Here is a 15,000-nt window from a genome sequence, read left to right as displayed (position 1 = left end):
GGTGTTTTTCGTAAAAGATTTGCGAGGGGAGACTAGAGACTGGGCTAATATTAAGCATTTAATGTAGGCGTCTGATAATTCTGCAATCAAAACTCACCACAATGCTTATTTATCAGGAACACGGATGTAAGAAAATGCTCATTTCGTTTTCGAAACATGTCCATATTTTGTAGAATAATGCTGTATTAGGACAAAATAACTGAAAAAAAATTGAATTACTTCAGAGAATTCTAATTGCTTTCTTGGTAGGATATAGTCGACAAACTGATGTCCTTACATTTCTGAGGCTGTTCTTTATCTCTGCCTTTTTGACGGCAAATCTATATATTTTTATCATTATAACGTTCTTTACAAATCTATTATCAGACCGTGTATGTGGTACTGTTATAATATTTTTGCTAGTGAATCTGTATCCCATTTTATAAAGTGCAATCTCACTCCCATTGACGTGATGCTAATAGTCTCATACTATTTTTAATAAGTGTTCTTCAGAATTTCCCGAACTATTCCCTGCTTCCTTTGTTACAGCTCGTTTGACTCGTTGATCTTGTGGTCTTCATAAATTCGCTGTTTTGATACCTCATTTTAATAAAGCTTACAATAGTTCTTTCCCCAAAATAGCAGTCTTGTAAATCTCTCTTTCTTACTGACCGTTTTCCCTCTTTTCACAACTTTGTCTTTTCAAGAGTATGGTTCATAGGCATCTGGTATTTGCGATAATAATCTCCCGATCTTGTTAGATACTTACATCAAGTGGTTTCGCGCCTTGTCTGAAGCGATGTCCATAACAAAATAGATAACCAAAGTGAACATTAATCCGGCTGAATATATATTATCAGATTTATAAAATAGTTTTTATCAGATTTATAAATGAATTGGTTGATTTTCCTGTGTATTCATCACTAATGTTGATCGACTGTGTTTGATTCAAGGTCGTTAATGATAACGTCTACAGAAAAAGAATCTCGTTATTCTATTTCGAAAATCAGTCTCGCGTGCCTAACGCGGAAGTTGACGAGAATAGGAATTTATTTGATCGTAGTGGAGAAATCAATAGAAAGAAACCTATTAATCGGACTCCTAACCCTCAGCAACAAGCGAATTAAAATATCTCTTTTACGGCTGGCGCGATGCACACAATCAACTTATTATTGGAATAGTTTCCCTTCTTTTAATGAAGTCCAGCATCGTTTAAAAGACCCGCATTCACGTATGTAACCCGAACTTGTACTAATTGATTAAGTTCCTTTACGTCACAGTTTCGTACTTTTCCATTTCAGATTTATTCGAAGCATTCAATATTGGTACAGCGAAACGGTTTCTATGGTCGTCGAAATAATAGAGTATCATTATGATTGCTACAAAGTTAATATGAAATTAATTGAATTTAACTAAAAGAAAAATAATTATTCACTTAGAGTTTTTACACGAGTTATTGCCCGTGGTAGCTCACTCGGACAAACAAGTCATGCCTCATGTCTCTGCTTTATCGTTATTTTCATGGCAAGTGCTCAGCTGAGCTTCAATCTATTGTCCCCCCCCCTCGCCAAACTTTCACGAAAAACACTCATCTAGCCAAAACCGCTATCAATAATTTCACACACTCTTTATCTGTGCCTAAACCTAAATGTATTGCATGAACAAAGCTTCTTTCTTAGAACTGCACGCCTGTGGAACTCTCTTCTGATTGCCTGCTTTCCAGTTGACTACAATCTGATTGTCTTCAAGTCCAACGTAAACAAGTTTTTGATGAACCGTCCCCCTAAGTAATCTAATTTCCACTACTTATATTTACTACGCTATAATCACATTGACTAATGTATGCCCATTAACCCTTATCCTCCAGCGGCATCCGGGCCTTTATAATGGCGATTCCTATGTATAAAAAAGTCAATCCCGATTTCAAATATTCTCTGCTTCTTTCTATTATTGCTGCAAATAACGTGCATTATCATAACAGACGTTTACGATTGAATTCTTTTTGTAATTGGAATTTGACTAACCATGAGTTATGTCCCCTAGATTCGAATTATTCCCGCGTTTTTCCGGTAGAGAACATAGCGGTACTCTATTTCACCGTCTTTCTCCTCGTCAGTGACACTCAAGGAAAATATTTGTAGTGTTAGTCTGTTTTTGTTGTGAATGCTAGAGGCTTTGGGTTTATCGTCGTGGTTGAAAATATGAAGGACATTTTAAAACGTTTGTAAGTACTCTTATACTGTTTCCAGGATGCGTGTTTTTCGTGGAAATGTACACAACCCTTAGACAGTTAGCATAAACTCTCATTGACAATCAAAATTCTGGGGTATGATATATTTTATACACAGGTTTATTAACCATCAACTAAGATAAAACTGAAAGGAATTAAAAACACATCGTTTCAGAAACATGTAAATACAAAATCAAGGTGATGGTTTACTTAGACCTTAAAGACTGTTGTAAACTTGATATTGGGGAGCATTTGAATATAAAAACACATTCATACAATGGAGAGAATACGAGTTGAGTAACAGCTGAATTCTGAAAGATTAGAAACCAATTAAACACGTGATTAGAAAGTAAACAAAATTTCTGTAATATAAAAACACATTTTTTAAAAATGTGACCCCTATTATGACCCCTTAACATTTATTGTTTTGGGCTAAAATCAAGTTATTAAGTTAGATCCATGTCCAAGGAACCTATATCTAAAATTTCAAATGTTTAGACCCTACAATTGGCGGAGGATTTTGGTAGAGTACTCAAGGGTCAAATCGTTGAATATTAACCCCTTAATATCCAAAATTCTGGCCGAAACCGACTACAAAGATTTTCTCAAATCTCAGTACCTTGTATATCAAATTTTGAGTCTGTAGACTAAAAATTGACAGAGTTATTGCGTAAGGAAATGTACACAGACAGACACACAGACAGACACACAGACACAGATATACGTATGGGCTAAGGAATGAGGGTGGAGAGTTGTATGTTTTGGTGTTGTTTCTAGCTGATGGCATCTAAGTCACATAACATATTTTTTTATAGTTTTGATTTCATTATCATATATTATTTTCAATAGAATAATCGTTGAAGCATTGTCTCTATAATAATGAATGAGTTATTTGCATGAATTAAGATATTTAAGCGTATCTTACGACCGGGAAACGCCGAGCGGCATGCTAGTATATATATATATATATATATATATATATATATATATATATATATATATATATATATATATATATATATATATATATATATATGACATTAAAATGGATTTACGGTGGATTTACGTTACACAGCATTTCCGTGATTTTTATGTAATTAACAAACCTTTGTTTACGATTCTAACCATATATATGGCCAAATACAATAAGATAACGCGTTCTTAATCTCCAAATTTTTACAAGAAAAAACTATGTATGTATATGTGTGTGTGCGTGTGTTTTGTTATGTGTCTGCTATTTTCTTAGATGTTAACGCAATAAAAAGCATTCACATTTATTGATAAAATAAACGTGTGTTTCGATTTTATTCGAATTACAGCACCAATGAGTGTTCGTCTTCCCATCGTTTTATTGCGTTATTCCAGCAACATAGATCAGTTAGCACCGAAGCGGTTTCAATTCAATTCGATTTTTCTGTGATAACCGATCGATTGGCAAGGGGGTGGGGGAGAGCAAACTATCGAATCCTGTTGATTTAATCCTTCGTAATTTGAAAGCTGGATTGTAAATATATACAGTGTAACCCGGATATTAGAGACTTCTTATCCTGTCCATACATCTCTATATATCCGGGTTACACTTATATCCGGGTTACACATGCGCTAACTTGGGACCAAAGAAAATCTCTCTTATATCCGTGTTTCTACTATTCAAGTCTCTTGTATACGGGTTATAATATATTCACAGGATACGGTCAGGAATTGATTAAACTTTTTCAAGTCTGCATGCAATGTGCTAGACTTCGAGATTTTCAGTTTTAGGTCATCATTCTGGCTTCGTTATGTAGTCGATATATATGCGAGATTTATTAGATATCTACCCAGTATTTTTTTTTTTATTTTACATTAAATTATGTCGAAAAACAACAATTTTTGGTAAAAAAAATTTTTTTATTATTATTATTATTACATTTTCACCCCAAACAAGGCACATTGCCACTTTGGTGTAGGAGGCTACTATCAGGGTCAGCAACTACTGGGGCACTATGTAGGAATTTGGGCAGCAAGATTTTGGTTTACATGGCACTTGAACTTCTGCATGTCAGTACAGTTAGGGAAGCAGGAACCTGGAATGTAATTCCAGAGTCTAGTGGTTCTGGGGAAGAAACTACTAGAGTAGAAAGACCTTTTACATCTAGGGATCTCTACTGTGTGGGGGTGGTATTTAGTTGCCTGTCGGGTTTGTCGAGGGTGTCTACGTCGTGGGGGCACAAGTGTCTGCAGTTCGTCAGAGCATTCACCATTAAAATACTTGTAGAACAAGCAGAGAGATGCAACGTTTCGTCGATGGGACAGAGGCTGAAGCTTAGATGCCAGTTCAGGGCCTATCAGATTGGCGACTCTCTTTTGAACCTTGTCTAGGAGCGAGAGACTAGTAGCAGATGCACCAGCCCAAATGTGACAACAATACTCCATACATGATTTGATTTTACCACTTCCCATTCCAATTTTTTTTTTCAATTAAAAATTACATATGTTGAATATCAACCTATATGTTTGTAATACAGAGTTCCTTGGAAAAAAATTTAAAATATTTAAAAACACGTGTGTCAAGGCTGGATGAATCAAAAAATCTTTTTGGATTCATCCAGCCTTGACAGACGTGTTTTTAAATATTCTCTCCAGTGCTTTTCTTTAAATGATTTGGAATTCATTCCATTTGCGCTTTTTTCCAAGGAACTCTGCATTTTGGATCATTTTGGACCATTTGGAATTTACCCATTAGATTGAAATTTTAAATTCGACCTTTTTGGATTTTACCATTTTTGGATTTTTACCCTTCACCGGACTATCCATTCATGTGAAATCTTTTTATTATTTTTCTTTTGCCTCCTGTTCCCCTTACCTCACCCTTTTTTTAACCAAAGAATATCTGTGACTTACTTATAGTTCCATTAAATACTTTTATATGCAAAATCCGATCCTGCATTTTGCTAATTCCTGCCCTCTGATGAGAAGGAGAGTATTTCTTCGAAACTCCACGGATTAAGGACTATCCACTTATCTTGTGTTTCCTTTTTTAAAATTAAATATGTTTTTAACTCTTTTTCAAGATATCTTTTAACATGTTTTATTAATCATTTGTTCATGTTATAAGCTCTATTTCCTTTTCGGTTTTATTGAGCTTTTACATCTGGCTGAGTTTATTTTACTTGTAAATATTAACTCTTTAATATTTATAATATATTTTAAGTTTACCATTTTGATTACCTTGGTAAACTTATTGTAATTTTTATTCTTATTATATATATATATATATATATATATATATATATATATATATATATACATATATATATATATATTAATATATATTTATATGTACATATATAAATATAAATATATATATATAAATATCTGTATACACAACCACACACACAATTTTATATATTTCTGACTTGCCATATATAATAGCTCTTGTCAAACCTATGTCTTAATCATAGAGCTGATTTTAATACGTGCAGTATTCATTTGTATCTAATAAACTTTTTTTTCAGAATTAATAGTCCAATATTATATAATTTTAATTAAATTACAATTTTTTTTTTAGATATATTCGAATAACGTTGGGACACAGGTACAACAAAAAGAAGGTATATTGAGATGAGCCATATAAATAATGGGCGAACAAGATTTTACAACCATTATGATGTATCTTGGATGTCAACTGATAAGGCTGACCCGTTTGCTAAACGATTCGCTTTTTATTCCACTTCGAGCGGCACAAATCATTCCCTCTTTAAATGTCTCTGCGGGATGAAGCCGCACGGGACGATATGATAATCATCCCGTTCGAAGTCCGGGATATCATAAAAACCTTGGCATCTTCAGAGCATGTGGGTTTGATTTTTTCCCTGATTAAATTAATTCTCTGTTTAGCTGTCGTCTTTTTTTCCTTCCAAACTTTATAAAGGCCTTGTAGAATCTTGCTTCCCTGACTGAGCGGTACCAATGCTAAATAATTCTGGTGAAAGAATTGATCCGCAAAATTATCACACCATCAGTTTTCTCTCCTTTTTCGCTAAAATGTTTTGTATCATTAATCAATTTAACGATAGTCCGCCATCTTGTAAATGCTAAACTTTTTTTTTTCTTTTCTTACTTTAAGCAAATCTGTGCTACTACAGATATCTAAACTGTTATCTCGTAACGAATTTTACATACACCGAACAAAGCACATTAAGCTCTATTGGTTGAGATTTATATATTCTAAACTTTTGAGATGTGACATTAAGGTCTTCTCATAAAAATTATTTCGCTTGATATTACAGGACATATATTTAATATCATCAGATTCTCTTTTGTTTTTTGGGGATTCACGGCATATCAAGTCCTGATGGCTAATTAACTCTTTTCATAAGCCTGACGAATTCTAATGTGAATGAAACGCGGAATATTCTGTGTAGCTTAATTGCCATATATGTTTATAACTTTATATATATATATATATATATATATATATATGTGTGTGTGTGTGTGTGTGTGTGTGTGTGTGTGTGTGTGTTTATTTTGTAATAATACGTTGTTTTGGCTTCATACGTAACTAATACGTATTTATTTTATTTAAACTCAACCAGCGCTTCTATTCAAGGAACCCAAACCCAAACATGTATATATATATATATATATATACATATATATATATATATATATATATAAAATAAGAATTACAATTAAGTTTATAAAGATAATCCAAAATAGCAAACTTAAAATATATTATAAATATTAAAGACTTAATATTTATAAAGTAACCCTAACCAGATGTAAAAGCTCAATAAAATTAAATAGGAAATAGAGCTTTTAATATATTTTTCTTGTTTTCGCAATTCCCTCTGCTTCACTATTTTTTAACTTTGACCAAGTAAGCTCTGTGGATGACTTGTAGTTTCATTAAATACTTTGCAAGCAATCTTCGATTCCGCATTTTGCTCATTCCTACCCTCTGATGAGATAGGAAGTATTTCTTTTGAAACTCCGTGGATTAAGAACAATCTACTTATCAAGTGTTTCCTTTTTGAACATTAAATATGTTTTTAACTCTTTGTAATGTGTTTTTACATGTTTTATTAATTATTTGTCCTTATATATACATATATGTATATATATATATATATATATATATATATATATATATATATACAAGCAAAAGTGAAAAAGTACCTGTCGTTGACTGGGTTCAAAAATAGCCTACAGAAAATAGACTCTGATTTATGAAAGTATGATAGGTTATGAATAGGAAGGGCTGTAAAGAGATAGCGTTGAATTTGGAGGGATTAAAACCAAAGCAAAACATAATGAAAGTAAAAATAAAATAGATAAATCCTATAATTTATTATATCATATCCGTTCACACTGAAACACTGATTACAATATTCTGTGGATCTATATTAGAAATCGAACGAACACCAGCTAATTTTATTATACCATATTTCTTCAAACTGAAGCATAATACTCAAAGTATACTTACGCAGATAGGCATGAAAAGTTTTTTTTTTTTAAGTCTGTGCCTATTTCCATTCTATGGAGGCCAGGCGCGAACGCAGACTCCACAATTTTATTCTACCACCCCTATTTAAGTTAAAACATTTTTATCAAAATATTATTATGTACATCTATATCAAAAACACTTGTAAACGTTTTTTTATTTTTTTTATTTCCATACTTTGGGGACCAGACGCGTACGCAGACCCCACAATTTTAATGGATCATCATCATGCCAGATCAAACATACCCATTCCTATGTCTCGATACATCTTCTATCATTATATGTGATCAGTTTTCTATAATAGTAAACCATTTAGGAGCCTATTCGTGACCAGACACACACACAGACTTCAGCTTTATATATATATATATATATATATATATATATATATATATATATATATATATATATGCATATATATATATGTATGCATATATATATATGTATATATATATATGGATGAAAAATCTATACGTAAAATGCATAAATGTTTATATCTCTTCTGTATAAATTTCCTATTTGTTGACGTGCAGAAATACAAAATGTCTTTCGAAAACAAATGAAAATGTTTTCTTAAAAAGCACATAATTTTTTTTTACGATCATTCGCTCTTCTTCAGTGTGAATGATGGAAATGGGAGTGTACGGCGGGCAGCGCTAACAGCAGGAGAAGAACGAGTATAGTCAATGAGGTGAAAATGTATCTGAATACGATCATCCCAATATTTTGGACTTTGAATTGTCAGCAACTTTTATAGCCTTTATACAAAACAAAGTCTTTCATAAAATACAATATGCAATTTGGATTTGGACCATATGTATATATATATATATATATATATATATATATATATATATATATATATATATATATATATATATAAGGCCCCTACAGTCTTGGACAGACTATGGATACCCACGAAGGGTTGTTTACGCGTGAAATTTTTGTGGCAGTGTCCAACCCCACCTCTCCTGAGTCGATATTGTTAAATACCAGTGGCAAATGAAGTAAAGGACGACTGGAAACAAATGCCGAGATAAGCGGAGAGCACATACAGCGCCTAGAATTCCCAAATGGTCACCCATCTGGTACTAACCAGGCTCAACGTTGCTTAACCGATGATCTGACGGAACCGGTGTGTCAACGCGATTATGCGTATATATATATTTGGCCACACGGTGAAAAGACATTGATGGACTTCTTCCAGCATATAAACAACTGTCATAATAGTATAAAATTCACGATTGAACACTCAACCACATACATCACATTTTTAGACGTTCTTATTAATATTTCAAATAATCATATCACCACATCTCTACACACAAAACCGACCGATGGACATATTTACCTACATTTCGAAAGTTGCCACCCAATCACAACGAAAAAGTCAATCGTATACACTCAATGCCTGCCTATTAAAAGGATATACACAAACCCATCCGATTATTACGCACAGATAGGCATCTTAATCAACCACTTTCTTTGCAAAAACTATCCATTCAAAATATTAAAAGAAGCCATCAGCAGAGCATCACACATTAGCAGACACAACCTACTAACATACAAAAACAACAAAACATCCACACGAATACCTATGGTATTTCACTTCAATAATAACACCAAACATTTATACAACCCCATGAAACAGATCTTCAAACAATTACAACAGGACCCCACACTCAACAGAATATATAATAAACCACCCATTTGTGCCAAACAACAACTCCCCAACTTTCATTCCTTACTCACATCCACTCGGATTAACCGCAACCTCACATCTCAAGGAAACAAACCTTGCAATAAGCCCAGATGTCTAATATGTACACATATTAACACCAACAGCACATTCACCCCTCCAGGCACCAACATCCATCTCAAAATTCCCCCTCTAAATTGCAATAGCTCAAATGTAATATATCTGTTATACTGCACAAAATGCACAAAAGGCAATTACGTGGGGGAAACAGGCCTAGAGTTCCGCCTACGTCTTAATAACCGCAAACATACCATTAGAGACAAATCTACACAGCATCCAGTAGCTATCCACTATAATTTACCTAACCACACAATAGACAACATCAGATACATCCTCAGAGCATCCAATTTTATTACACAACACCAGAGACGAAAATATGAAAAAATTAATTCTAAAACTCAACACGCACACTTCAGGCCTTAACAAAAACCTAGGACTACTCAGTGACTACAATTTTTATAACTACAAAGATATTCTATAAACATAAATATTCCCTATTTTTTTCTTTCTTTATACTCTCATACACATTGCATGTGTATGTGTGTGCGTATTATGTACGCATATATGTATATATTTATGCGAGTGTATGTGTATATGTACCTGAAAGTGTATATACACGTCAGTATATGTATATATATGCATATGTATGTGTATGTATATGTATATATATATGTATGTATATGTGGATATATGTGTACCTGTGTGCATGTATGTGTGTGTGTTTTCTCAAAACACATTTTCTTTAAGTGTTAATTTTCTTCATATTACCGTATATGTATATATATGTATGTATTTCTCGCACACCTATACTTCTTTTCCTGTCCTTCTCTTCCCCTCTCCCTCTCTCTCACTACATTCGCTTATGTAACCTTGTATATATATATATATCTATATATGTATAGCTGTCTCTACGTTTAAATATATCCGCAAGCGTATAACGTCTTATATCCTTTGAATTTTTGTTCTCTCTTGAAATAAATAATATCGTTAGAATTCATAAGATTGGACAGTTAAAGGCGCGTTTCTCATTTTTATTTACTGTTTAATTTTTAATTTTTCGTTTATATGTGTATATGTACTGTGTGTATTTAAAACTGACGTGGTACCTTCTCATTGGCTATACCTCCTTCTCCTTCTCCTTCTCCTCCTTCTCCTCCTCTTCCTTCCTTCCTTCCTTTTCCATTCCCCTTTTCCCCGTGCATGCTCATACTTTCACTACACCGATGATGACTGAAGGATCGGTCGAAAATTATGTACTTGTAAAAATGTTTTTTAATTTTTTTCATAATATTATTATTTTGTATTCCTGCACGTCACCAATTGAAAACGAATAAAGAAAGGTTATAAGCTTTTATACTTTTCGTATTCTTTTTTATACATTTCTATTCATATATATATATATATATATATATATATATATATATATATATATATATATATATAATTATGTTATCAAAGAGTAAATCTTTAGCAAAGCAAAGCTTGTCAAGTTAAGAAAAGCTGGACAGTAGTAAGAAGAGCAAACAAATATATTAAATCAAATATGAGGAATAAAAGTTATATATATATATATATATATATATACTAGCAGGGGTTCCCGGCGTTGCTCGGGTGTTTGGAGGTGTATGCTGTGCAAAAAAAGCAAAAAAACAAAAAAATGGTTAATTTTTTTAAACTTTGACCCCTATTATGACCCCTTAAGATTTATAGTTTCGGGCTCAAATCACTTTATTAAGTTAGATCCAGGTACAAGGAACCTATATCTAAAATTTCAAGTGTCTAGACCCACAATTGTCGGAGGAGTTTGGTAGAGTTCTTAAAGGTCAAATCGTTGAAATTTTACCCCTTAACAGCCAAATTTCTGGCTGACACCCATCACATCGATTTTCCCAAATCTCAGTACCCGGTATTTCAAATTTCGAGTCTATAGATTAAAAATTGACAGAGTTATTGCGTAGGGAAATGTACACAGACAGACAGACACACAGACACACAGACAGACAGACACGTTCACTTTTATAGATTTATAGATATTATCTAAACAAGGAAAAGTAAAAGCGGAAATAAAAAAAAAAAATTTATGTCATAACATTTCGACTAAATGCTTCTCATCAGAAGGGGAGAAGGCCCAGAATCATAACAAATTCAAATATAGAAAAACTAGTACAAAACCCCCAACATGTAAAGATGGAGTGGGTAACAGGTAGTAAGCATCTCCCCCACGTCTGAAGCGACAAATTAACCTCGATGCCGCGGTAGAGAGAGAATAGTGCCACTTCGGTCCCAATTGCTCTCTTTCCTCCCACCCCTAAATAACACCAAGATGGCATGATCACTCTCATTCTAGCGCAAGATGAAATCAATTATATCGTGAAATCGCTAGAATAGTTGACTGGGTTTATTCTTTTTAAGTTTTATTTTTGCATAGCAAATTAAAATCAATCAATACATTTGCAAGTCGGTCAATTAATTCATGAGACAATATGCCGTGAAGACAAAAGAAACAATCCAAGCATGAACTGCAACACAAAAATCTCCGGAAAAATTCTGCAAAATTAAATAATTAATAAAGTATTCAATAATATTCACCATGAAAAAATATGTTAGTTTAATGAAACTGCCTTTCATTTTTCGTGAAAGGGTTGCTTACATAGTAATTTATATATACAGTAGAACCCCGAAATAAGATACGGTTTTTATCAGGTTACAGGGTCCTACTGTATTTTCAAATATATGTTAACCACGAATGTATTGTTTTTTTTTTATTATTAATGTTTACTCTCTGATTTAAAGTACGTAAATATCTTTGAAAATCCATGGATTAAAGATTATTCTGATTGAAAAAAATCATAATTTACTCTATTCTATTTACTCTTCTATTTTTTCTATTTTTTAATCGCACTATCTATTCTATATTTCGCTTTTAATTCTCTTGATAGGTTCCAATTTTAAAATAACATTTATAATTTTGTTTTGTGATCTCTCTCCCTCTCTCTCTCTCTCTCTCTCTTTCTCTATGATTATTTATACGCATATATATATATATATGTATATTGAACTTTTTATTACTATCATATACTCTAATTTTTAGATAATATTTATATTTTTCTTTGTAATTCTCTCTCAATATATATATATATATATATATATATATATATATATATATAAAATAAAAATTACAATTAAATTTACCAAAATGATCCAAGATGGTAAAATTAAAGTATATTATAAATATTAAAGAATTAATATTAATAATGTTATCTCAGCCAGGTGTAAAAGCTCGATAAAACCAAATAGGAGGTAGAGCTTATAATTAAGTTATACATTTGGATTTTACCGTCACTGGATTATTTATCTTCCACCAGACTATCCATTCACGTGTAATCACCTTTCTCTTCACCATATTCCCTCTGCTTCACTTTTTAGTTATCAAGTAAGATCTTTGACTTACTTGTTGTTTCATCAAATACTTTTGCATGCAAAATCCGATCCCGCATTTTGCTAATTCCTACCCTCTGATGAGAAGGAAAGGACTATCCTCTTATGTAGTGTTTCCTTTTCAAATTAAATATGTTTTTAACTCATTTCAAAGTGTTTTTTAACATTTTTTATTAATTGTTTGCTCGTATATATATATATATATATATATATATATATATATAACTACTTCATTTTTTCACATAAATTTAATATACGAAAGTATAGATTTATGCGTAAACTTTAAGTATTTACTTCAAAAGTGCTCAATACTTAGGTAGAGCTAGTTAGTAATTTATAAAATATATATGGCGATTAAGCTACACTGAATATTCTGCGTTTCATCCAACTATAGGATTCGTCAGGCTTATGCGCGAATTCTGTCGTTGCTTCTTGTTTTTATATATGTTGAGGATTTCTAGTCGGCCAATCAGCTTTCTAGTATCCACCGCGCCCCTTCCTTCCAGCCAATGGGCATGCATTTTATCAAACAAAGGATCTGTTTTAGAACTAGGTTAGTGGTTTTAGGTGGCCGTTCTCCTTTTTTTTATACATATAAATATACCTATGTGCACACAACAATGCACATACATATACATATATATATATATATATATATATATACATATATGTATGTGATCGTTTATGTATATTCATGTTTATTTAATTTATTTATTTGTTTTTTTTTTTTTCTATTGTTATTGTTAGTTTTAAAGCTATTTTGTATCGCTATCCTAGAGTAAGTTTTATTTTGTGAACACAGTTGTTTGCTATTTCCCGCCTACAGTTTAATAGATTTTGAGGTTCTTTAAAGTACAGGATAGAAAATTTTTCATGGAGGCATAATTTACATGGGTCGTCTAAATGCCTGCATGTGGTAGCTTGTCTCATTATTTTCCATTCGACTACCGGCGAATGTCCGCTTTCTTTGAGTTCCCAGTATTTATTCGCTAGTGTTGTTTTTATACGATGTTTTTTATTTTTGAATGTGCTTTTGTGGTCATAGTATCGGGTTTTGAAATCTAAGGAAGTCATGCCTATGTAATATTTCTTGTTATTCGGGTTTTCTTTCGCAAATATTGTTGTTTGATAAACTATATATATATTTATATGTATAAAAAAAAGAAGGAGAACGGCAACCTAAAACCACTAACCTAGTTCTAAAACAGATCCTTTGTTTGATAAGATGCATGCCCATTGGCTGGTAGAAAGGGGCGCGGTGGATACTAGAAAGCTGATTGGCCGACTAGAAATCCTCAACATATATAAAAACAAGAAGCAACGACAGAATTCGCGCATAAGCCTGACGAATCCTATAGTTGGATGAAACGCAGAATATTCAGTGTAGCTTAATCGCCATATATATTTTATAAATTACTATATATATATATATATATATATATATATATATATATATATATAAATTTAAAGGAGATTAGAGCAATAATCTAAAGAGCTGAGTGTATTTCAATGTAACAGTGAAATTACTAGTTTAATTGAAATACGGGAAAGAGAAAAAGAAAAAGTGCTCGTTGTAATTTAGATATATAATAAGCTCGATAGGTAGATATCCTAGAGCTGATTCAATATTAAGTAATGTGATTGATAATTTAAAATTTGAAAAATCAATTTTCAACTAAATTAAAAATCCGTTTCATAAGAAGGAACAACAACAAAAGATAATTGATTTTGTTGTTGTTCCTTCTTATGAAACGGATTTTTAATTTAGTTGAAAATTGATTTTTCAAATTTTAAATTATCAATCACATTACTTAATATATATATATATATATATACTATTATATATAAAGTTACTTTGTGTGTATGTAAGTTCCTGTTTATTGCAAATTTAACACTAAGGTAATAATATATGTTTTACAGTGTCCTTAGATATGTTGTGTACATAAATACATCCGATAAGTATCAAAAATCGAGAGGATCCGATCCTAAAATTATAGGTAAATTATATAGATGAAAATGAAGAATTTTTACAGGGAAATATTATACTTTACACTGGAAAATAACATTTTAGCAAATAATTTCTCATTATAAAATAAAACAGAATTATGG

The sequence above is a fragment of the Euprymna scolopes genome, chromosome 19, assembly GCF_053919585.1.
Source record: "Euprymna scolopes isolate OS-2025 chromosome 19, ASM5391958v1, whole genome shotgun sequence".
Classification (NCBI taxonomy): Eukaryota; Metazoa; Mollusca; class Cephalopoda; order Sepiida; family Sepiolidae; genus Euprymna; species Euprymna scolopes.
This window is presented reverse-complemented; position numbering follows the sequence as displayed.